This window comes from Trichechus manatus, unplaced genomic scaffold (genome assembly GCF_000243295.1).
Source record: "Trichechus manatus latirostris isolate Lorelei unplaced genomic scaffold, TriManLat1.0 scaffold00002, whole genome shotgun sequence".
Classification (NCBI taxonomy): Eukaryota; Metazoa; Chordata; class Mammalia; order Sirenia; family Trichechidae; genus Trichechus; species Trichechus manatus.
Window position 1 is genome coordinate 19,926,909 of NW_004443938.1, and position 24,039 is coordinate 19,950,947.

At 40.8% G+C, this 24,039-nt stretch overlaps 1 protein-coding gene across 1 annotated transcript in view; it reads right to left on the reverse strand.

Annotated features, from left to right (window-relative positions):
- Positions 1-24,039, reverse strand: part of ESR1 (estrogen receptor 1) — a 569,447-nt gene that overhangs the window by 505,675 nt on the left and 39,733 nt on the right. Inside the window, exon 2 of the mRNA XM_004368823.3 lies at positions 8,137-8,266. The gene's annotated coding sequence lies outside the window, so the exon portion shown is untranslated. The remainder of the gene's footprint in view (positions 1-8,136; positions 8,267-24,039) is intronic.

Below are 24,039 nucleotides of genomic sequence, written 5' to 3' on the forward strand. Positions count from 1 at the left end.
AGCACTTACTGATGAAGATCAAAGACTACAGCTCTCAGTATGGATTATATCTCAACATAAAGAAAACACAAATCCTCATATCTGGACCAATAAACAACATCATCATAAATGGAGAAAAGATTGAAATTGTCAAAGATTTCATTTTACTTGGATCCACAGTCAACACCCATGGAAACAGCAGTCAAGAAATCAAAAGACACATGGCATTGGGCAAATCTGCTGCAAAAAAATCTCTTTAAAGTGTTGCAAGGCAAAGATGTCACCTTGAAGACTAAGATGTGCCTGACCCAAGCCACAGTGTTTTCAATCACTTCATATGCATGGGAAAGCTGGATGATGAATAAGGAAGATCGAAGAATTGATTCTTAAATTATGGTGTTGGTGAAGAATACTGAATATACCATTGACTGCCAAGAGAACAAACAAGTCTGTCTTGGAAGAAGTACAGCCAGAATGCTCCTTAGAGGCAAGGATGGTGAGACTATGTCTCACATACTTTAGACACGTTATCAGGAAGGAACGGTCCCTGGAGAAGGACATCAAGCTTGGTAAGATAGAAGGTCAGTGAAAAAGAGGAAGATCCTCAACAAGATGGATTGACACATTGGCTGCAACAATGGGCTCAAGCATAACAGTAATCATGAGGATGACGCAGGACCAGGCAGTGTTTCATTCTGTTGTACATAGGGTTGCTATGAGTCGGAACCAACTCAATGCACCTAACAACAACAATAACGCTAGAAAACTAGCATAATTAGTTCTGTGTCACTGTTACATAGACAGGCCAAAATCAATCGAATGAACCAAACTGAATCAACCATAATCTAAGTGTGTATTAGGGCTCCTGTTAGCACATATCCAGACAGATAAATTAATAAAAGAAGTCCCTTCCTTTTGGTACCTGATATAAAGGCAGAGCTGCCATTATTATCCAACAACAACGACGGTTTGAATCGTGGTTTCTTCTGCATGCACACTACAAGCACATGCTGTTGTTTTCGTTGCTGCCAGTGTTTTTATAGTCACTGATTTTGTCAAATTTTCTAATATTTTAGCTACAATATTGTGGTAATTAGCATGGGGGGTGACACACCTTGAGTTACTGCACTGGGTGACACCACCCTAGTGACACCACTGACCTGGCAAGCTCTCACAGCACAGCAAGGACAATTTATAAGCTCTGTTGTATTCCAAGAAATCTGCCCTAACAGGAGGGAACAGACCAACAAGATAACATCAGCCTCTGAGGCATGCGCCCTCTCTCCCTGGTGGAGGCTTAACATGGATTCCTGACTACATATTCTTCTCCTGGACCAGCTGGATAGAAGAAAGGTGAATAGAAACATGGGCATATTTCACTAAAACACACTAGCCAACCTCTCCTGTTACCAAGTAATTTGAAGAAATGTGTCCTGCCTGCTTGAGCTGAGTAAAGGTCACAAAATATTCTGAAATGTTTTTCAATTCCCAACTAGTAGGAAGATAGGATTTACACTTTGACGGACAATAGTATATCATCTAAATAGGTGCCAAAACAATGGCTGAATACTGTAAGGGGGAGAAAAGCAAGATATGGAGGGGGGCATGCATATCCTTAGCTGATTCTAGCTCCCATTGACTGGTGTTCTCTGACATCACGAAATCCAAGCTTCCAGGTGACTAATATGTTCATGCCTTATGAGAATGTCTTCTCATATACTGGATAGGAAACGGTGGTCCATCTTATTTGCTGCTATTATCAGGTCAACAATGAGTAGAAAACTAGCATCATTAGTTATGTGTCACTGTTACATAGAGAGGCCAAAATCAACTGAATGGACCAAACTGAATCAGCCATAATCTAAATGTGTATTAGGGTTCCTTTTAGCACATATCCAGACAGATAAATTAACAAAAGAAGTCTCTTCCTTTTGGTACCTGATATAAAGGCAGGAATTAAAATAAACAAAACTGAACTATATTTACCGGGTTGCAATTTATTTAGAGGCAAGTTTAAAGCAACAAGATAGAGTCAAAACCAGCAAACAGGAAGCAGTAAGAATAGAAATACGGCAGAGAAGTAATTTGTCCCAAATAGAGTGAAGAGAGCATAATGGTAGCTTATTTACTAGTGGAAATGAATGTATATTGTTATATTGTAGCCAGTTCTTGATTATTCATGTGTGATTTACCAATTTTCTGGGTTATCCTTTCCTCTGGAAGGCTGTCTACCTCTGAGTCATCTCTTTCCGTCTTTAGTTCAGACGTGTCCCAGGACCCCAAAATAATGTTTACCATTAATCTATGTCAAGCTGAATCAGGAAAGCAGACCTAATGATGTGGCAATGGTTTGCTGGTCAAAAGACCCCTTCACCTCTCTAGTTTGGTTCCAAAACTTGGTGACACATTTTCACTAGTGGGAGAGAGATCAAATGGGAATTGAGCTTGAAAAATGAAGATACTGGTCAGCTAATCTTTGCCTGTTTTTTTTTTTTTTTTAAGTAAAATTGACCCTGTCAATGTTTGTGTCATGAAAAAACAGAAAAGGCATTGTCCGTGCCCTCTAAGGACGTAGACTCCAAATTCTAGACTTGAGAGGATGAGTTCTAAGCTGTAAGAAGCAAATCTTAGGAACGTGTCCCACACAATGAGGATACAGATATCATTGCACAGTGGGAACTTGAGCTCTTCCTTTCGATTAATTAAAAGCTTCTCAAGGGAAGAGGCCTTTCCTTTTTATAGTGCGTCTATATTTCCTTTAGCATCTAAGCCCTTTCCAGGATGCGTTACTTGGAAAACCATATTTACAGTGGCCAAGATCTTGAGTTAGTATCTTAAATTCAAATCTTGTTGTACCACTTACCAGCTGAGAGGTTTTGAGCACATGACTTGATCTGTCTAAGCCTTAGTTTGCTCCCCTAGAAAGTGGATATAACACTAATGCCCACCCTCAGAGCTGCTGTGATGGCTAGAGGGGCTGTTCCCTGTAAAGCACAAGCACATGGCCAGCAGAAAATAACAGATCAATAAATTTATCACTATTATTGCCATCGTTATATTAGTTACTTAGAGAATCTTAGCTGAAGTGACTGACTACAAAAGTGAGAAAAGGAGATCAGAAAAGAAACAGGACTTCAGAAAATTGATTTTTATAACTTGAGAGTTAGATCTTAAAAAAGAATTAATAAAAAAGCACTGGGGGGAAGGGAAGTGAGAGTTGCGGGGGCGTGTGCGGGCACTACATTAACTTGCTGATGTATATTTCATGTATTTTATTTTTCAACCCCAAGTTTCTTTCTGCTTCAGACCAACATTTAATATTCTTAAATATCTTTGGGAGTGAGAGAAACACTGATGCTCTGTGTTGTCTCTAAATGGAAAGGTAGCAAAAGTGGGAAAAAATGACTGGTGTTATTATCTAAATGTCACAGTGGTTCAGATAGCGCCACAGCCAGCCCTGGGCTCGATGGCACCTAGAATCCCAATGGTTTTGTTTCAGACTTCTTTCAGAGTCCCAGCAAGAGCACAACCTTAAGCCTTTCTGGAATAATCCAGGACCTCAAAGTGGAAAGAGAACTGTGAGCCTCCCTAGAAATTGGCAAGCGTATAGAAACACAAGTAGAATATTGAAAATGGGGTGGGATCCAAACTCCTGGTGACTTACACTGTTTCTCCTCCTTTTTTCAGCACCCAAACCAAAACCAAACCTGTTGCGGTTGAGTTGATTCCAACTCATAGTCACCCTATAGGATAGGGTAGAACTGCTCCATAGGGTTTCCAAGGCGCAGCTGGTACATTCAAACCGCGGAGATTTTGGGTAGCAGCTCTCTTTATCATCTAGTGCTACTATAACAGAAATACCACAAGTGGATGCCTTCAACAAACAGAAGTTTATTCTCTCACAGTCTAGTAGGCTACAAGTCCAAATTTAGGGTGTCAGCTCCAGGGGAAGGCTTTTTCTCTCTGTCGGCTCTGGAGGAAGGTCCTTGTCATCAATCTTCCCCTGTACTAGGAGCTTCTCAGGGCAGGGAACCTGGGTCCAAAGGACACACTCTGCCCCTGGCACTATTTTCTTGGTGGTATGAGGTCCCCTTGTCTCTCTGCTCGATTGTCTCTTTTATATCTCAAAAGAGATTGATTTAAAACACAACCTAATCTTGTAGATTGAGCCCTGCCTCGTTAACGTAACTGCCTCTAATCTTGCCTCATTAACACCATAGAGGCAGGATTTACAACTCTTAGGAGCGACAAAACGGTGGACAATCTCACAATACTGGGAAACATGGCCTAGTCAAGTTGACACATATTTAGGGGGACCCAATTCAATCCATACCAGCAGCCAAGCTCTTAACCACTTTGCCACCAGGGTTCCTCTTCAGCCCCAGCTGGGTGAATAAATGAGAGGACTCGTCTGTTAAAACCCTTTCCCTCCTCTTTCTTTGTTGTCGTTCCCGTTTGCTCTCCAAAAGAGACATCAAACTAGCTGTTTGCAGTGGGCTAGCAAATAGCTACAGGCACTGTCTGCTTCGAAGCACGAAGCTACAGCAGATCACTCCGTTAGCAGTTCTAGGATTCACGGGGGAGTACATCACAGTGGCTCGGACTCTTAATACAGGGATTAGAATGGTAGCTGTTGAAAGTCCCAAAGCCAGAGGAGTTTTTACTGGTGCTTCTAAGCCGTCTGCAGTCTGCAGTGCCCTTGCAGATGAGTCTCTGTCGGTTCCAAGTGCCCAGGAACAGTGTGTACCTTCTGCCTCGGAAGACTGGCCTGACCAGTCCCACAGCACCTTGGAGGACAGCGGCTAAGCCTGGATCTGGTGATGTTGTTTAACATTTTGGTTAGTCACTAAGTAAAGCCTTTGCCTAGAAAACGTCATTTCCTACAGAGTGCGGCAGCCGAGGTCCCACGGAAAATGTTCCTGAAATACTTCACTAAAACAGTTCAGTTCTACAATTCGGAAGCTTCCAGGCTGAGCAATACATACCAGCGTGGTCCTCAGTGAAAGCAGGTTTACTCTGACAGCACGTCTTGCAAGATTGGCAGCCACATCTATGTCACACACCCCACCTCTCCCTTGCAGTTTGGGCAGGTTGCATAAAAATAAACCTTCTGTATTATTCAGGTGGCTCAGATTTCCTGTGCTTTTGAACATTTTGAAGGATAGCATGGTATTTACAAATCAGAGGGGCTTTCACGCTTGTCTACCACGTGTCTGGTACTGGGTTCACACGCGGCCGAACAATTGCGCCACCGCTTGGGTTAGGTTCTAGGCGATAGTGACAAGTTGTACTTTCATTGTAATATCTAGCTTGGCTTTTCAAGAAGTTTGTTAACCAGTTTACAATGTTCTATGGAAGAAATGAGAGGTAGACTTGAAATTCTGTTATTTTTAAAATTTTAAGTAAAAAATGATGGGACCATTTGGTCATCACAATTGCAAATGAGGTGGCTGCTTCTCCATCTAAATGGTTTTATTTCTTATCAAAACGCCACTAGTCACTTTGAATAGCTAAATTCATTAGAAATGCCCCTTACAGATTGAAAATGGAAGAATCGTGTCTATTTTTAGGTAGGTTACTCAGTATATAAAGCCTATGTTCTGAAGATGTTCCCCTATTTTAGGGTTAAATTAAACGTGCGTTCATGTTTTGCTTCACATTTGCACCGCGCAACTGGCAAGGGAACAAGGAGGTTGTGAAATTCACATCAGGAAATGTTTTCACTTGCTAGCAGCTATGGTAAAGCTCTTGGGGAAAAAAACAGTGAAATAAAAAAGCTTTTTATAAAGTTTGGGGTTTCTGTATTTAGAGTGGATTACTGATCATTGAAGGTCCCTGGGCAGAACAAATGCTTTGTGACCGACTACTAACATAAACGTTGGTGGTTCGAACCCACCCAGCAGCATCATGGAAGAAAGTCCTGGCAATCTGCTTCAGAAAAAGATTACAACAAAGAAGACTCTATGGAACACAGTTCTACTCTGACACAGATGGGGTTGCCATGAGTCAGAATCGACTCGATAGCAACGGGTTTGGTTTTGGTTTTATTGAGCATTGTAAGTAAATTGGTTAACTTCCCTGATAACATGTAAAGAAACTTCAACCACACAGCATATGCAGGGATTTTTAAATGGTGGTAGTTCATAGATTATATTCATTACTTCAATTCTAGAAACAAGCATGGCGTGTTCACCAAATGCCAGGTATAATGCTAGCAGCTATGGTAAAGCTCTGAGGGAGAAAAGAGTGAAATAAAAAAGCTTTTTAGGACCAGACTTAATGGGCTGAGTGAGACTGGAGGAACCCGAGAAGACATAGACCCTGGACTCTCTGTTAACCCAGAACTAAAACCATTCCGAAGTCAACTCCTCAGACAATGATTGCTGTTGTCGTTGTTAGGTGCCGTCAAGCAGGTTCTGACTCATGGCGACCCTATGCACCACAGAACGAAACGCTGCCTGGTCCTAGGCCATGCTCACAGTCGTGGTTATGCTTGAGCCCATTGTTGCAGCCACTGTGTCAATCCATCTCACTGAGGGTCTTCCTCTTTTTTGCTGACCTCCGCTCTACCAAGCATGATGTCCTTCTCCAGGGACAGATCCCTCTTGACAGCATGTCCAAATTATGTAAGATGTAGTCTCCCCATCCTTGCTTCTAAGGAGCATTCTGGTTGTACTTCTGCCAAGACAGATATGTTGGTTCTTTTGGCAGTCCATGATGTACTCAATATTCTTCGCCAACACCACAATTCAAAGGCGTCAATTTTTCTTTGTCTTCCTTATGTATTGCCCAGCTTTCACATGCATATGAGGCAACTGAAAATACCATGGCTTGGGTCAGATGCACCTTAGTCTTCAAGGTGACATCTTTGCTTTTCAACCCTTTAAAGAGGTCTTTTGCAGCAGATTTGCCCAATGCAGTGTGTCTTTTGATTTCCTGAATGCTGCTTCCATGGGTGTTGATTGTGGATCCAAGTAAAATGAAATCCTTGACAATTTCAATCTTTTTTCCCTTTATCCTGACGTTGCTTATTGGTTCAGTTGTGAGGCTTTTGTTTTCTTCATGTTGAGGTGTAATCCATACTGAGGTCCATATCCATATCCATGCTGTGGTCTTTGATCTTCATCAGTAAGTGCTTCAAGTCCTTTTCACTTTCAACAAGCAAGGTTGTGTCATCTGCATATTGCAGGTTGTAAATGAGTCTTCCTCCACTCCTGATGCCTCATTCTTCTTCATATAGTCCAGCTTCTTGGATTATTTGCTCAGCATACAGGTTGAATAGATATGGTGAAAGGATGCAACCCTGACACACACCTTTTCTGACTTTAAACCATGAAGTATCCCCCTGTTCTGTTTGAAGAACTGCCTCTTGATCTATGTACAGGTTCCTCATGAGCACAATTAAGCGTTCTGGAATTCCCATTCTTCGTAATGTTATTCATAATTTGTTATGCTTCACACAGTTGAATGCCTTTGCATAGTCAATAAAACACAGGTAAACATCTTTCTGGTATTCTCTGTTTTCAGCCAGGATCCATCTGACTTCAGCAAGGATATCCCTGGTTTCACTTCCTCTTCTGAATCCAGCCCAAATTTCTGGCAGTTCCCTGTTGATATACTGTTGCAGCTGCTTTTGAATGATCTTCAACAAAATTTTACTTGTGTGTAATATTAATGATATTGTTTGATAATTTCCAAATTCAGTTGGAAGACAAAGATTAGACTGGACTATAAGACATAAAATAATACTCATGAAGAGTGTGCTTCTTAGTTCAAGTAGATACAGGAAACTAAATGGGCAGCTCCTGTCTGGAGGTGAGATGAGAAGGCAGAAAGGGACAGGAGCTGGTTAAATGGACATGGGAAATCCGGGGTGGAAAGGAGGAGTGTGCTGTCACAGTATAGGGAGAGCAACTAGGGTCACATAACAATGTGTAGATAAATTTTTGTATGAGAGACTAACTTGAATTGAAAACGTTCACTTAAAGCACAATTTTAAAAAAAAATAAGCTTTTTAGGAAGTTTGTGGCAATGTATGCTTAATAATCCAGAAAATTAAATGAAAAATTATTTTCCAAACGTAATGGCCAAACAGGTTCTGTGTATTCGTGGAAGGAGTCAGGAGAGAGAAAAGAGAACTAATGCGTTCACACATACCTCAGTGGTACTTCAAAAATCAGATTAATATCTACATCCTTTCTCCAAAAGATCTGTGCTGAGATTTGGTACTATAGTTCTGGACAAGGTGCAGAAAGTTTTGTGCTTAAGCCTTTCTAGTTTTCTTCTTCTTTTTGTTTTTTAGCAAGGAGGCGAAGGGTGGTATAGGTGATTTCCAAAGACTTCCTTAATTAAAGCTGGTGTGACTGATCTCCTCACTTAAATAAAACAAGGTGGTTAAAATAAAAAAAGTAGTCTCACTTATTAATAGGCACTGAAGAATCAATGTTTCCCTTGTCTATTCAGATCAGATTTTTTGATCATATTCGTTCACAAAGCTAAGTAGGACATAAAGCTATTTGCCATCATTTACCATTGACACAGTTACCAAAAAAAAAAACCAAATGAGAAGCCATGAAGTCAGTTCAGACTCTTGGAGACCTCACATGTGTCAGAGTAGAACTGTGCACCACAGGGTTTTCAATGGCTGACATTTCAGAAGTAGATCACCAGGCCTTTCTTCCAGGGCACCTCTGGGTGGACTTCCAACCTTTTGGTTAGCAGCTGAATATGTTAAGCACTTGTACCATCTAGGGACTTCTTCACACACTTAGCAAAAGTTTGTTCAGAATGCCCAGGCCATAATCTACTGAATCCACTCAGGTCCATGTGATGACTTCCATTTCTGTAGATCCGTTTTGCCATTAGTGCAAAGGGTCCTGGCCCAGAGTATCTCCAAACCTCTTGTCAGCAGCAGGGTAGCAACTGCCCTGGCTGCGTGGTAGCGTTTGACCACAGAGACTCAGATGTCCCTGTAGGATGGAAAAAGCAGTGACTACCCTGAGCAAGTGGGGAATTTAGCAATGGCACTTAATACTCAGCTTTATCCAGTTTCTTATAAAACAATTTCCTTAATCCTTACTTTCGTGTAAAATTCTTCTTGAATTTTTACTTTATTATAAGATATTTCTAGGGTCTCTTGGGGTGCTTCAAGTATATTCCACGAAGTATTTTTCACTGTGGGTTTCAAACATCAGCCTGAGCTGCTAAAAAAATGCCCTGGGTTATTTTTTTCTTCTAAAATATCGTATAAAGACTCAAGATATGATAGAGTAAAGAAAAAAAAAGTTTAACTTCTTAACATTGCTTATCCATCTGAATTACAAGTGTGCTTATGTCTCTTCTAATTACAAGCAGCATTCATGAACCTAATTTATGAACTTTTTCCCCAGTAAAAAAGAAAAAAAAAATGGAAAGTTTAACACTGAATTAAGGAGGTTTCATAATTAGCAGGTATGTGCTGGCAGATTTATTGGGGCCAATGGACTGATAGCTAGCTGTATTTCAGGACTGGGAAACATCTGCTCCAAGTAAGTAGTTTATGGTTTCCATATCAAATAGGAGAAAAAGACACCACACTAATTCTGAGACTTTGGGTTTTGTTTATTTGTTTACCAAAAGTAATGCAAATTCTGTTCTAGTAGACTTGTATACTTCATTATTATTTTCTACTAAGGCAACCCTGGGTGGTGCAAATGGTTAACACGCATGCTGCTAGCTGAAAGGCTGGTGATTCAAATTCACCCAAGGGTACCTGCAAGATAGTCTTGATGATCTACTTCCAAAAAAACAGCCATACAGAAACCTAAGGATCATAGGTCTCTTCTGACACAAATGGGGTCACCATGAATCAGAATCAACTCAGCAGACACTGGTTGATTCACTTTCTGCTAAAGTCAAGGGGAAAAGGAAATTGCCACATGAGGATATGATAAAGGTAAGAAAGCATCAGCGTTTTCAATAGAAAATTCATAAGCATGTGCTATGCGGTGAAAAAGGTTAATTAAATATAACATTCAGCTAAACTACAAAAGAACATTTTTCTCCACATAAGTCTATAGCTTCTTTGGGCTTCCTTCACACTTCTACCCACTAATTTAAACCTCTGAAAATACTCAGAGTTAGACATGTCACAGATAATAATACAGATACAGAAAACTTTCGCACAAACATACAACAACCTTGGTAATGAACTCTTCTTTCTTTCTTTTTTTAACCCCAGTCTTTTAGGCTTGTTCTAAATTAACTATGCAAAGCAAGGAATTCACGTATTTGTTCAATGAATTTGGACAGTGGACGCTATTCTCTCCTCTCCCACTCCCCTATTTTCAGTCCACATTTTCCCTCCACTGTGACTTTCTGGTTCTGTATTATCTGGTTTTGGCCGTCTCTACTACCTACTTCAGAAAATTGCTCAACTCTCCTCTTGGTTTTGTTGCTGGGTAGGCTTGACCTCAGAGAATGGAGGAAGAAAGAGCCAGCATTTTCCTTTGATCTCTTAGAGCTCAGGATTCCATTATATAATCTACCATAAATCCCAGCAGCAGAGATTGACATCAACTTCCAAACTTGCCATAAAATGGCACTCCTAGTTGATTTATTATGAATTCTGACATTTCTTTACTAATCTGAACTCAATACTTCAGTTTGTCAGTGATAAGACATTTTTGGGGGGTTGCCTTCTCAACGTTTTTGAGGGTTGCCTTGATTAATTTTTCTCTTCTGCAATCTACGCTTCCTATGCCAAGTGTTCTAACTGACTGTCTGCCTCCAAGGTTTAAGTGCACAGATATTTCCTTGCAGCCAAAGCAAATACCACTCTTCTGCGAATAAGTTTGATAAGTAAAATTGGCCATAAACTTAAGACTGAAGAGCTGGCTAAGGAAATCAAGTACAGGCCATGTTAGCTACACTTTTGTAAATTTACAACTTTATCTAATGTATTTGATTCTCAAATATCAATGATGATGGATTCTAGGAATCCAGTCCACAATTAAAGTATTAAATAATCCCAAAACCTCCTCCAGTTTAACAGTATAAATCTCTTTTCCTACTGAACTTATTACCACGGCTGCTAACAAGTAGAAAACTGGCACATTTCACTTTCACTTCTATTCCAAGTGTGGAGGGAGGAGTAAAATGGATAGAATCCAGAGGATGAGAAGAAAGTGAAGCCAGGGCCTTGCATAGTCCGAACATGAATAATTTGTAGGCTGTTCTAAATGCTTAATGGACTACATTGATACTGCTTGTGCAACATGAACGCCATACTAAAAAAAGAGATCTTTGCTTTCTGCTTTTCTCTTTTCTAGAATTTTTCTATGAATCTTTTTCTTCACAAATTAGAATTGGAAGCATCTGGTTTTCTTGATCTGTGAAGCCTAAATGATCTAGAGGAATAGATCATCAAACTAACAGGGGCCATGATCTTCGTGCTGAGTATTATGATGTCACCCTCTCCCGGTAATTCTCTGCTCGAAACACAGAGCCCAGGCATTGTCCACCATGGAACATTCTTGGGAGTGTAGTATCATCGCTTGAGATGTATTGCAACTGGAATTAAATTCTTTAGTGCGCTTGGACTTCCCTCCCAGCCCCTACTCCCCAACACAACCTTGCCTTTTTTCCGCCTTAGAAGAGAAGAAAAAAGAGGAAGGAGAGGAAGCATCAGGTCCCTTCCTCTTAGTCTCAAGTCACTGGCTTCAGCTGCCCCCAGCCCACCACCCCCTGTCAGTGTAAAGCATGTCAGACAGCTGCAAGAGATACCGCAGCCCTCCTTTCCAACTGGAATTCTAAATCAATGGAACGGTGACACCTCTGTCTTTTATTCCCAGCATAGATGCCTATGGGTTTTAATTGTGCTTATAGTATCAGCATCTCATCTCACTTTTCTAAATGGAGGTTGCTAAAGGCAAGAACTGTAGAATCATAAAATGGTACAGCCACAATGGACCATGGAGTCTCCCTAGGCCAATGCCTTCATCCAACTGGTGAGCGAAATGAGGCCTCAAAAGTTAAAATTTTTGTCAGCCCCTAATATCAAATACATGTTTAATAACCAGGTCCCTTGGTGGTGCAAACAGTTCGCCCTCGACTACTAGCCTAAAGGCACAGTAACTATCCACCATCCGTCTGTTGGAGCCCTGGTGGCGCAGTGGTTAAGTGCTACGGCTGCTAACCAAAAAGTGGGCAGTTTGAGTCTACCAGCCCCTCCCTGGAAACCATACAGGGCAGTTCTACTCTGTCCTGGATGGTCGCTATGAGTCAAAATTGACTCGATGGCAACAGGTTGGTTGTTTTCTGTTTGTTTACCCATCTGTCAGTTTGTCAGACTGTGGTGGCTTGTTTGCTGCTATGATTCTGGAAGCTATGCCACAGGTATATCAGATACCAGCAGGATCACCCATGGCGACAGGTTTCAGCAGGGCTTCCAGACTAAGACAAAGAAGAAAGGTCTGGTGATCTACTTTGGAAAATTAGCTAGTGAAAACCCAATGGATCACTACAGAATATTGTCCAATACAGTGGCCACAACAATGGACTCAAGCAAACTAACAATTGTGAGGATGGCACAGGATCAGGTACTGTTTCATTCTGTTGGACATGGGGTTGGTATGAGTTGGAGCCAACTTGACTCAACTAACAACAACATTTAACAACTATAAACAAATTGTAATAATCTTAATTTAGTCTAATAGAAATATGAACTATTTCCTTCTGAATCTAAATCTTGTCTAAAAAAATAATTTGATCACAAAAATATTCCAAGTTAATAGCACTTTACAAATACATGAAGTGCATTACTTTGTAAATTCCTATCAGTTCATTTTTACTGTATCTCTAATAGAACATTTTGATATGAGTTCGGTAGTTATTATGCCCTTTTTACAGTTTGGAAACAAAAGCTCCAAGCATAGAAACCATTGCAAAGTTGCCCAGTCCATCAATGGCAGCGTAATATCCACTTCTTTCTCCACTAATCCTTTTTGGAACAAAATCTTCTTTATAACTATAAACAATCAGTATTTCAGTAACTGAGGCCTAAAAGATTTTTTTTATTTTATTACTCCTCTCTTGAACTATCCCAATAGACTTCACATTGATATACTACACACTCTTCATCTAAAAACTTTAAGGTACACAGTATTTTTCTAAGGTTAAGCTTTTATTTCATTCCAACCTTACTCCAAAATCTTTAATGCCTATTTTATAAAATCTAAGTCCGTTAATGGAAACTCTGGTGGTGTAATGGTTAAGCGCTATATCTGGCAACCAAGGGGTGGGCAGTTCGAATCCACCAGACACTCCTTGGAAACCCTGTGAGGCAGTTCTACTCCATCCTATAGGGTCGCTATGAGTCGGAATTGACTCAACAGCGGTGGGTTGGTTTGTTTGTTTGTTTTTTTAAGCTCCTTAATATGACATTCAACCCTCCATTCCTAAATTATCTCTTACACGTGTTTGTCCCTTCCGACCTATGTTCCCGTCAGACTGGCTAACAGTTCTTCAAGTCCTTCCACCATGCCTTTGCTTACACTCTTTCCATTCCTTACATCTTCCTGCGTAAGCATTGCTATTGTTATTATTAGGTGCCACCGGGTCTATTTCCACTCACAGCGACCCCATGTGACAGAGTAGAACTGCCCCATAGGGTTTTCTAAGCTGTAATCTTTACTGGAGCAGACCACCAAGTCTTCCTCCCTCAGAGCAGCTGGGTGGGTTCAAACTGCCAACTTTCTGGTTAGGAGCTAAGTGCTTAACCATTTGTACCACCAGGGCTCCCTGTGTAAGCATTATCCATCCGTTAAGGTTCTGGTCAAATGTCACTTCCTACATGAAATCATCCCTAATCACCATCACCCTCCTCCACCACCAACCTTAATAAACTTCCCTTGACTGTGCTTCCAAGAAGCCCTGGTGGCGCAGTGGTTAAAGTGATCAACTGCTAACCTAAAAGTCGGAGGTTTGAAACCACCAGCCACTCTGAGGGAGAAAGATGTGGCAGTCTGCTTCTGTAGAGATTTATAGCCTTGGAAACCCTATAGGGGCAGTTCTACTCTGTCCTGTGGGGTCGCTGTGAGTCGGAATTCACTCGATGGCAGTGAGTTTGGATGCGGGGTGGGTCTGTGCTTTCACATCACAGAACTCATCACTCTCAAAGCACTCAAGACATTCTACTTGACTGTATTATGTTATGTGACACAGTGTATCTACTGTAGTTCTTATGTAATAATCATATGTCTCATTATGTGCCTAACTGACCGTAACTCACAGAAAATGTCCTGAGACCAAGGAATGGGTCAGTTTCAGTGGAATACAGCAATTATGAACTGAACACCCAGTATGTCCCAGGCACTCCAAGGCACTGGGGGGCAAAACTGAGCAAAACCCCATCTTACACTCAAGGCCCTTTCAGCCTGATTGCGAGCACAGATCCTAGGACAGACTTTAATATAATGTAGCAGGGCTCTTGTAAACATTACTGATTCCTTAAATAAAATCAGGAAAAAAGTTAACAATGAGTGGCTGACTTGAACTATATTGGATTCTGAGTAACTCTGAGCTGAGTAACTAAGACAAGTGTTAACTCTAATCTTAGTAAGGCTCAAGACAAGGAGGATTTTTCAAAATTCCATATGGAAAAAGAAAGAAAATTTAGATCTGTATTTGTCATACTGTCTTAAAGGAAACATTAGAATGAATTATTATTCGTGACCTGATATTCTTTATTAAGCACCTTACTTTATATGAGGTGTCCTTGGGTGGTGCTAATGGTTAAGTGCTCGGCTGCTAGCCAAAAGGTTAGCAGTTTGAATTCACCCAGAGGCACCTTGGAAGAAAGCCCTGGCGATCTGCTTCCAAAAGATCACAGCCACTGAAAACCCTACGAACACAGTCTACTCTCACACACATGGTGTCACTGTGAGTTGGAACCGACTCAACAGCACCGGTTCTGGTTTGCCTGACATGATTTTAGGAAAATGAATTCTGACAAATGATTCACCGCAGTAAACACAAATGAGAGTACCAATGTTTGTTTTAAGATAAACTCGAAATTTCTTGTTGTCTTTATTGAAACACTGAAAAGAAACACCCTAAAGAGATCACTTCTATGACCGGTTGAAGGCATGCCTTTGGACAGAAGATGCTGGGAAATGCAGATTACCATTTGCAAGCAGGGCTTGAAGGCTTCTACTGAGCCAGACAGGTATGTTTAGGAAGCTCAGCGGCAGGTCCTTTGATAAGAGAGCAGGTGGATGAGATCAGAATACAAAGAAATGTCAGAAACCCAGTGGCACTCTGCTATCCTAGCGAGGCCAGGAAGCCTAGGATAGGAACCATGACTACACAGACTTAGCAAGTCGACTTACATGTTAAAACTTCCCTGGGATTGTCATTTTGTTGTGGCCTGTCTCTCCCCCTTGGGATGGGCAGTAACCACAAAAGTCCAGTGTATTGTCTCAAGGCAGCAAGAAAGGGGAGCTAGAAGACTGTGCCCCATTTGTGTCCATTCTTGGCGGGAAACCCCAAAGAAATGAAAATTGGTGGCAGCTTTAAATAGGAGTGTGGGACCAGCTTAACTTGTTGAAGGCTGTGGCTAGGAAGAAGCAGCCCCAGTTGTACAGCCTAAACTGACAAGCTCTTCAGGGTGTTTTACGATAGAAAGGCTATGGCAGCTCCTGGCCACTTGTCTTCTCAGAGAAGTCAGAGAGCACCACTGGGAAGGACAGTGATACCCAGGGAGAGGAGAGCTCAGAAGGGTAACAGGTTGGCTCTCTTTGAGGCTGTCTACCACCACCTTCCAAAATCCCACTCATCCTGCCTGCCACACTCACATTCAAGCTTTGCCACATGCCTGGGGGGCTGAGCCTCTCCACCCACAGCACCACCACTGCACAGGGGCTCAGTTCTTTAGGACCATACATCAACGCTCCTTTCTTGCACATTTCAGAGCACCAGCACCTACCCTCTGTCACTTGGGGACACGACTTGACATGCAACTAAGTAATAATTCATGCATCCCATATAGCAAGTTGCATTCTATAAACCTGAACTCTTCACAAAGCTCTTTCACGTACATTATTTCATTTAGCCCTCATTACCCGTTGCTTTCAAGTCGATTCCAACTCATAGTGACTCTACAGTACAGAGTTTTATGAGGGTTTTATGAGGGCTAAACCCTAGCCCTCATTAGTATCCATAAAATGTCTATACATCAGATATCATGATTCTCATTTACAGATGAAGACACTGAGGCTTAGAGAGGATATAATATTGTCTCATATAAATATAATCCTTAGATGCTCAGCTTACTTCTCTAAGACAAGGATTTCATTGAACAAAAACTTTACAAATTAATACTTAAAAAAACAATAGTGGCTGAGAGCGTGGGCTTTGGAATTACAGAAGCTTAGCTTCCAGTCTTATCATGCTGCATGGCATCAGATGTGTTACTTAATTCCTAATTTGTAAAACTGGAATGATAATGTTTACCCCCTGGGGTTGTTGTGAGGATTAAATGTGATAATACCTATAAAAAGCATTGGACAAAGTAAGAGCTCCCTAAATGTTAAGTATTAATATTGCTATTACTACCACCTAATAGGCACTAAATCTATGTTATCGCTGGTGAAAAAGAGACTATCTCAAGTCTTTGGCATCATTGAATTAAAAAGTTAACATACAACTCAACTCTGTGTACCTGGACTAAGGCATTACCTAACAGAGAGGCAAAATCCTTCTTTTGATGTAAAAACGAAGGCAACTCATCTTTAACAAGTTTTTTGATATGCTCTTGTCAGCATTTTCTTTGCAACTTCTCAAAGGAATGTGGCTATCCTCACAGTCACCAAGGAGAAGAAAAATGGAGGGAAGGATGCTGGAAGTTTCTGCACTTTCTCTTTCAAAACTTTATGCCCATTTCAAAAGCAACAGCATTTCAACCAGTGGCATACTCAGCTGGCTGGATTTTCTACTCTTTTTTTTTTTCAGGTCAAGTTACCAGTTATAGTCAGATGGACACAAACTCCTAGCAGCTACGGTGTTGACCATGAGTTCCATTCACTCATCAGCCAACATGTGTTAAGCACTGTATCAGGCACTGTACTAGGGCTGGAATAAAAATGGCTTCCTCATATTGAGTTTCTACCACTTGAAGATGATTGCAAGAGTGGTTTAATGAGTGGCTTAATCTCATTTATTCCGTACAATTCTCTCTGGTAGCTACTCTTACTATCCTTACTTGGTAGATGAGGAATTTGAGGCCAGAGGTGAAATAAATTGTCCTGACTCACAGAGCTAGCAAGTGGTGGGGAGCTGTGGCTTGGACTCAGCTCTGCTGGACTCCAAAGACTTAGCTGTCTCCTGTGAATTTGAATGGAACTATTTAATGTCTGACTCCCCACCAAAGACTTATTCACTGTGGAAGGCCTGAGCAGAAGTATAAGCTTTCTAGCAAAATAAAAGACAGAGAGTTATTTGAAATAAAAGATGGTTGTTTGACTTTGTTCTTGCTGCAACTTGAAGACATATGAGCTTTATCCCTTTCCATGACTTTCCATGAGCAATGAAATAAAACAAATATCTCCAGCTGTCTAAGAAAAATACCTTGCTAATAAATATGACTCTTGTATTTGTATTCAAAATGTAGCTTTTTTTTGTTACATGCCCTGCCTCTGATACCTAAATTATTTGGTATTCTTAATTTCTTTGAAAATCTAATGATTTCTACTATATTAGATCCATGCATATCAAGCCCTAGTGGACAGTCTTCAAAGAATATTAGCAAAATCAGAGGAAACATTGGCTTTGGAGAAATAGAACTTTTATAGAGTAGAAGATCTCAGAAGTTCTCGTCCAACTCCACTTCTTCTGTTTCCCTGCGCATTTTACGATTCAGTTCAAATGTGTCTACCTCTCACAAGTTCACAGTCAACATGAAAATATAAATATATCTATATCAAGTTCAAAACCAGAGGAATTTCCCAGCCACGACGTGCTGGGAGTTGCGCAGCCAGCCTCTTAGATTTGGCCCATAAAGCTGTTAAAAATCTGGCACCTTTGAACAGGAATCAGAGCCATGATTCTAAGTTCTGATAAAACCTAAGCCTTATATTCAGTGCAAAAAAAAAATAAAAGGTTGGTTTCTGTGGGCACGTCTGAGAACAGACACTGGTTACCTTCTCGATAAAGCATGGAGCTTAGAACTTAACAGACATTTCCTGAAATGTGCGGTATCCCGCTAGCCAAAACGAAAGTAGTGAGTCCTGGCTTCTGTGCCTGCTGCATGACCACTCAAGGAGCTCCTGCTCGATGTGGTGGAGGCACTCGTGTGCACACCATCCTCCTGCAAAGTGACCGATAGTCTGTCCCATCAGAGAAGACTCAGGTTGCAGGACTCAACAGGACTGGCCTCAAACCATAGGGCACTTTGAAGACAGGCTGTCTCCTTGTGTTGCAAGATGGTGAAGCTTTTCAGAAAACTCTAGTGCTTTCAGGAAGCAAATAATGGCTTATTCAGCCTGCTTGGTTCAAACTCCCATGAGTTACAGCACCCAAGATTAAGAAAACAGGTAGTATGCTCCTGCTAGCCTGCAATCAGGCAAATCAAGAACTTGTAAGTTTCCGACACACTTCACAGATACAGAACCTCATAGCTAGACCTGGATCCAATAAATATTCGTTATCTGGGGCGGGCGGGCGGGCAGCCTGTCAGCGCTGCACTCAGAAAAGGGTAACTGTGCTGCTCTCTGACTCAGCTGAATATTACTCCAAAAGTGGATTTCCACTGTACCGAGCTTCCATGTAACATTTTTCCATCGTAGCAACGCTTGCCAGCGACTTTGCAACCCCGGAGCATTAAAAGAAAAATGAACATCTTTTAACGTGAGAGGTAAGCTCTAAAGTTACATCATGCTTGTAAACAGTAGCAGACATAGCAAAAAAAAAAGAAAAGAAATAAATTGAGAAGAAGAAAACAGAGTACCTACTTGAAGAGAAGAAAGTCACTCAGAGACTGTCCTCTGATGCTATAGAAAAGGCAGGAGAAAGCGGTAATCTTTCAAGCCCGGTAAGGAGCTTCTGAGCATGGAGTCTGCATTTTCAGTTGGGGTGAGAGTCGTTCTGAGGCAGTGCAGAGGCCGTTACGACCATGAAATTAGGAAATGCAGCCACTCAAAAATAAAGAACTAGCACCACCATTTGACTAGGTTTGGAAAATCGCCTTGGAGACAGAGAAGAGGGGGTGGCCGCCGTTCTCCGAAGCCAGACCTGATCCCAACTTTCTTAGCTCTTCTGTTAAGATAGATGTTTAACAAGGAACAAGTAATGTGTTAATCTGCCTGAAAAACATTTTTATGTAATCCAGCCTATTTTCTCTTTGCTTATAATAAAACTTGAAGCCTGGACAGGCATGTGTAGTCGAAAAAAATAAATACATAAAGCATTTATTCAGCACATAAAGTGTGTTAATTCAAAAATTAGTTACAGCGAAAAGCAGGGGTGAAGATGCATCTTCGGCGAGTTTTTTTTATTTTTGGGGTTTTTTTTCTTTTTCCACGTTCTCATGCAGGCATTGCCTCACCAGCCTGCTCTGCACTCCTTGTCACTGATTAATTTGGTTCTTGACTTTCATAACCTGCACAGGTTTACCTTCTGCCTGACTCTGAAACCCCTCCTTCTGTCATATGATCTTATGTCCTAAACTGTCCGGCATTTCCTGCAAGAGATTAAGGATTTGCTTTTTTTTTTTTTTTTTTTTCCTCTCTCTCCCTCTGTTTTTTCACCCTGAGATGAAATTCTGAAATAGAAAAACAAGCTTTAAAAAAATCACATCGAAATTTTAAAAAATAATATTGGAATTGTGATAGTTTATAAAGTCAGCTTGTGGTTTATGCAGCATGTAGTTTAAAGGATTTTTTGTTTTTTGTTTTTAAATCAATTCACTTTTTCTGCTTTACAAGCCTGGAGAAAAGCTGGTTTTCTGGAAGTAAGAATGGTAGGAGGAGAAACGAGGGGCAGGAGTCCCTTGCTGTTGAGATTGCTAGAATCTCCAAATGCAGATGGCCATCTGCTGGGTAAGAACTGTGTCTCAAAAACTGGCTTAGGAAAAAGAAGACCAAAAGTGTCATAATCGGTTGACTACATGTCAACTCTATCTCAATAAAACTGCTCAAAAAATAAAACCTTGCCTAACTTATATCAGGCTCTCTCTCTCTCCCTCTCCCTCTCCGTTTGTGTGTGTTTAATAAACGAATGGATAAATACGATAATTGAAAAAGAAGTCAAATAGACCTTATTTGGTTTAGCTACGCCACCGTAAGTACTGTTAGGAATTCTCTTATGCAGTTCATTCACGTGCATACACACACATGCAAGCGCGCACACACGCACACAAATAAACTAATTAAATAAATAAAATTTGTCCCAGGTGGATTGGGACTAGCCGTGTCCCCTTAAAAAGATTCTGATGGCGAAACCCCCAGAGTATGGCCCCCGGACACCCTTTTAGCTCAGTAATGAAGTCACTCCTGAGAGTCATCTTTCAGCCAAATATTAGACAGGCCCATAAAAAAAAAAATAAGACTAATAGGGTACAACAGTCCAGGGACAAGGACTAGAAGGCAGGAAGGGACAGGAAATCTGGTAATAGGGAACCCGAGCTTGAGAAGGGAGAGTGTTGACATGTCATGGGGTTATCAACCAATGTTATAAAACAATATGTGTACTAACTGTTTAATGAGAAGCTAGTTTGTTCTGTAAACCTTCATCTAAAGTACAATTTAAAAAAACATTCTGAAATAAATGTTCTTAACTGTCTTCAAGCAATCTTCTCTATACTTGTGAGGTAGCCCATAGAATAATTCGAATATGCAAATTTGCCTGAGATTAATTTCCCCCGAACATAGAGCAGAAGACATTCTAGGTAATATGCAAAATATTTCATTTTGATTTAACAAACATAGAATTTCAGTGATTCACTTACAAAAGGAAAAGTCACATTGACTAACACATTCTGGAGGTCTTATTAGATTGTATTACTTTTATTATGATTTCTGGTGAAAGGCAAATAATTTAAAAAATGTTTTGAACAGTTTAAACTTTTTGAAAGCAAAATATTTTTTAATTAAATTCCTCAATTATTATATTTACCAGAATGGGTGAACTATGCTTTTTGAACATCATTTAGCTATTTGTTAAAAATCAGTTGTACACATCACTGCAGAGAAGAAAATTACTTAGAGCAATAGTTCTCAGAATAAGACATCCGCTGGATTCTGAACTGAAGGTTATAGGTTGTTTCCTCTTTATTGGAAAACTTAAATTTAAGTATAATATAAATGATAAATTACAGTAATTATCCTTAAAAGACTATTACTGTCATTTATTTGCATTCCAATATGTGCTTTTCAAGAGAGAGAATAAAAATAATAGCAAATGTCTATTGGGGACATACTAGGTGCCAACTACTATTCTAAGCACTTTGACAACAACCCAGTAGGTAAGTACTATCACAAACCCATTTTACAGATGAGGAAAACTTGGAATGCTGAGATTAAGTACCAATATGAAGATTTCACAGCTGGGAGCCAGGATTCAAACTCAGGTGGTTTGACCCAAGAACCCATGCTTTTAACACTCCACTGTGGAATCAGAGGAGTCCCTGGCTGAAGCAAATGGTTAAGCACTTGGCTATTAACCATCAAGCCTGGCAGTTCAAATCCACCCAGATGCATCTCAGAAGAAAGGCCTGGCAATCTACTTACAAAAGGTCACAATCATGGAAAGCCCTACAGAGCACAGTTCTGCTCTGACACATATGGGGTCGCCATGAGTTGGACTGTATGGTAACTGGGTTTTTTTTTGTTTGGTGCAATCAGAGTCAGCACGCAGGGAATTACAAATAGGAACATGCTATGGGAACTGTCATGGATTGAATTCTGTCCCTCAAAAAATGTGTGTATCAGTTTGGCTGGGCCATAATTCCCAGTATTGTGTGGTTGTCCTCCATTTTGTGATTGTAATTTTATGTTAAAGAGGATTAGGGTGGGATTGTATAACACCCTTACTAAGGTCACATCCTTGATCCAATGTAAAGGGAGTTTCCCTAGGGTGTGGCCTGCACCACCTTTTATCTTATAAGAGATAAAAGGAAAGGGAAGCAAGCAGAGAATTGGAGACCGCATACCACAAAGAAAGAAGCACCGGGAACAGAGTGTGTCCTTTGGACCTGAGGTTCCTGCGCAGAGAAGCTCCTAATCCGGCGTAAAACTGATGACAACGAGGACCTTCCTCCATAGGCGACAGAGAGAGAAAGACTTGCCCTGGAACTGATGCCCTGAATTTGGACTTCCAGCCTACTAGACTGTGAGAAAATAAATTTCTCTTCGTTAAAGCCATCCACTTGTGGTATTTCTGTTAGGGCAGCACTAGATGACTAAGATAGGGACACTCTTGCTTTGTAGGTGTCACTGGGAAGAAAAAAAAAGTTCAGAGGTGTACCTGTGAATGGGTAAGAACAGTTTAATCAGATGGATATAGAAAGGTTATTATGAGTAATTTTGAAGTTTTCCATTCTAATGAAATCACTAAAAATAAAAATCTGTGCTTGGATTAACCTTGTTTTAAAATACTCTGCACTTTCTTATAGAAAAAAAAAATCTCCTTTGAGGTAAAGTTTCTAATTAAATTGTATTTACCACTATTAGACAGACTGAACAGTGAAAAAACGAGAAAAAAAACACTTTAAATAAGGCAGTATAATACAATATAATTGAAACAAACACAAGGCAAATTCAATCTCGTAAATATAATTCTAAGAGAAGTGCCTTGACCTTGTGCTTGATCTCCTCACACACAGTGAAAAACAAAGCCTGATATTTTATCAAATCAAGTTATCAATTTCATCTTTATTTAAAAAAAAGGGGGGGGATCATCATACACATGTCCTTATAGTGTCATATTATGCGTTAATTAACTCAGAGTAATGAAATCTATAAATTCTAGAATTTTTTCCAGGTTCCAAACTTTTTTTGATAAGTTTTCCCATTCTAGAAGTAACCACTAACATGTTGGTTTCCACAAGCAAGTGAAGCAGAAAATTGACGCAATCTGTCTGGGTCATTGAAGCAAAATAACTTGCTGTGTTTTGGGTGATTTGGGCTAAAGTAAAAAAATCAAGTTTTTGATTTGCAGTGTGTGTTTTTGTCTGACAACCAAGATGATAGCAGAGTTTGGGACTCAGTTACGTAGTTAACTGCCCAAATTCTTCATTTGCCCTTATAAGCAAAGTTGTTTCCATTGGGTACTGCTCAAAACACTATCTCAGTTCAGTTACATTATAAAAGCAGCTCTGAGCTTCTCATTTTCCTCATGAAGAGCAACCAGAATCGAAACTCTGCTTGCGTGGAGATAGCAATCAGTACCTGACTGCCCACTCACTCACCTTTCTAAGAGAGACTGGCTGGTTGTCAGCTGCAGTTGCCAAGACAACCTAGTCAAGTTCTTGTGACTCCCGCCCCCCACCTCTGATCCCAGTTAATTGGGCAGCAATGGGCACCTGGCCAAAGAACAGCCTTCAATAGGCTGGCCAGTGACCTAAGACATGACCTAACATGAAAAGAGGAACTTGGCCAATCACATCCAAGCTCTCAGAGTATGACTTTGGAAGCCTAGATTGAGCTCTTGAGCTGCAGAGACACAGACAGAAAAGATGTCTTAGAGTAAAGTGGAGGCCACAGAGAGCCCAGGCGATTAGCAAGTGAAGTTATGGGGTGAGGAGATTGGTACAGAAAAAACCAGTGAGCAGAGGTTAGCAGACCTGAGGCCCTGAAGCCATGGCTGCTTGGGAGGGTCTGGCTAGAGCTGCACTGGCCACTGGCAGGGTTATAGTGGGTCCGCTGCCTTCAGGTCAAACCAAACCAGTGGCCCTGGAGTCCCATTCCAACTCATGGCGACCGCATGTGTGTCAGAGCACAACGGTGCCCCACAGGGTTTTCAATGGATGATTTTTCAGAAGTAGATTGCCAGGCCTTTCTTTCGAGGCACCTCTGGGTGGACTCCAAC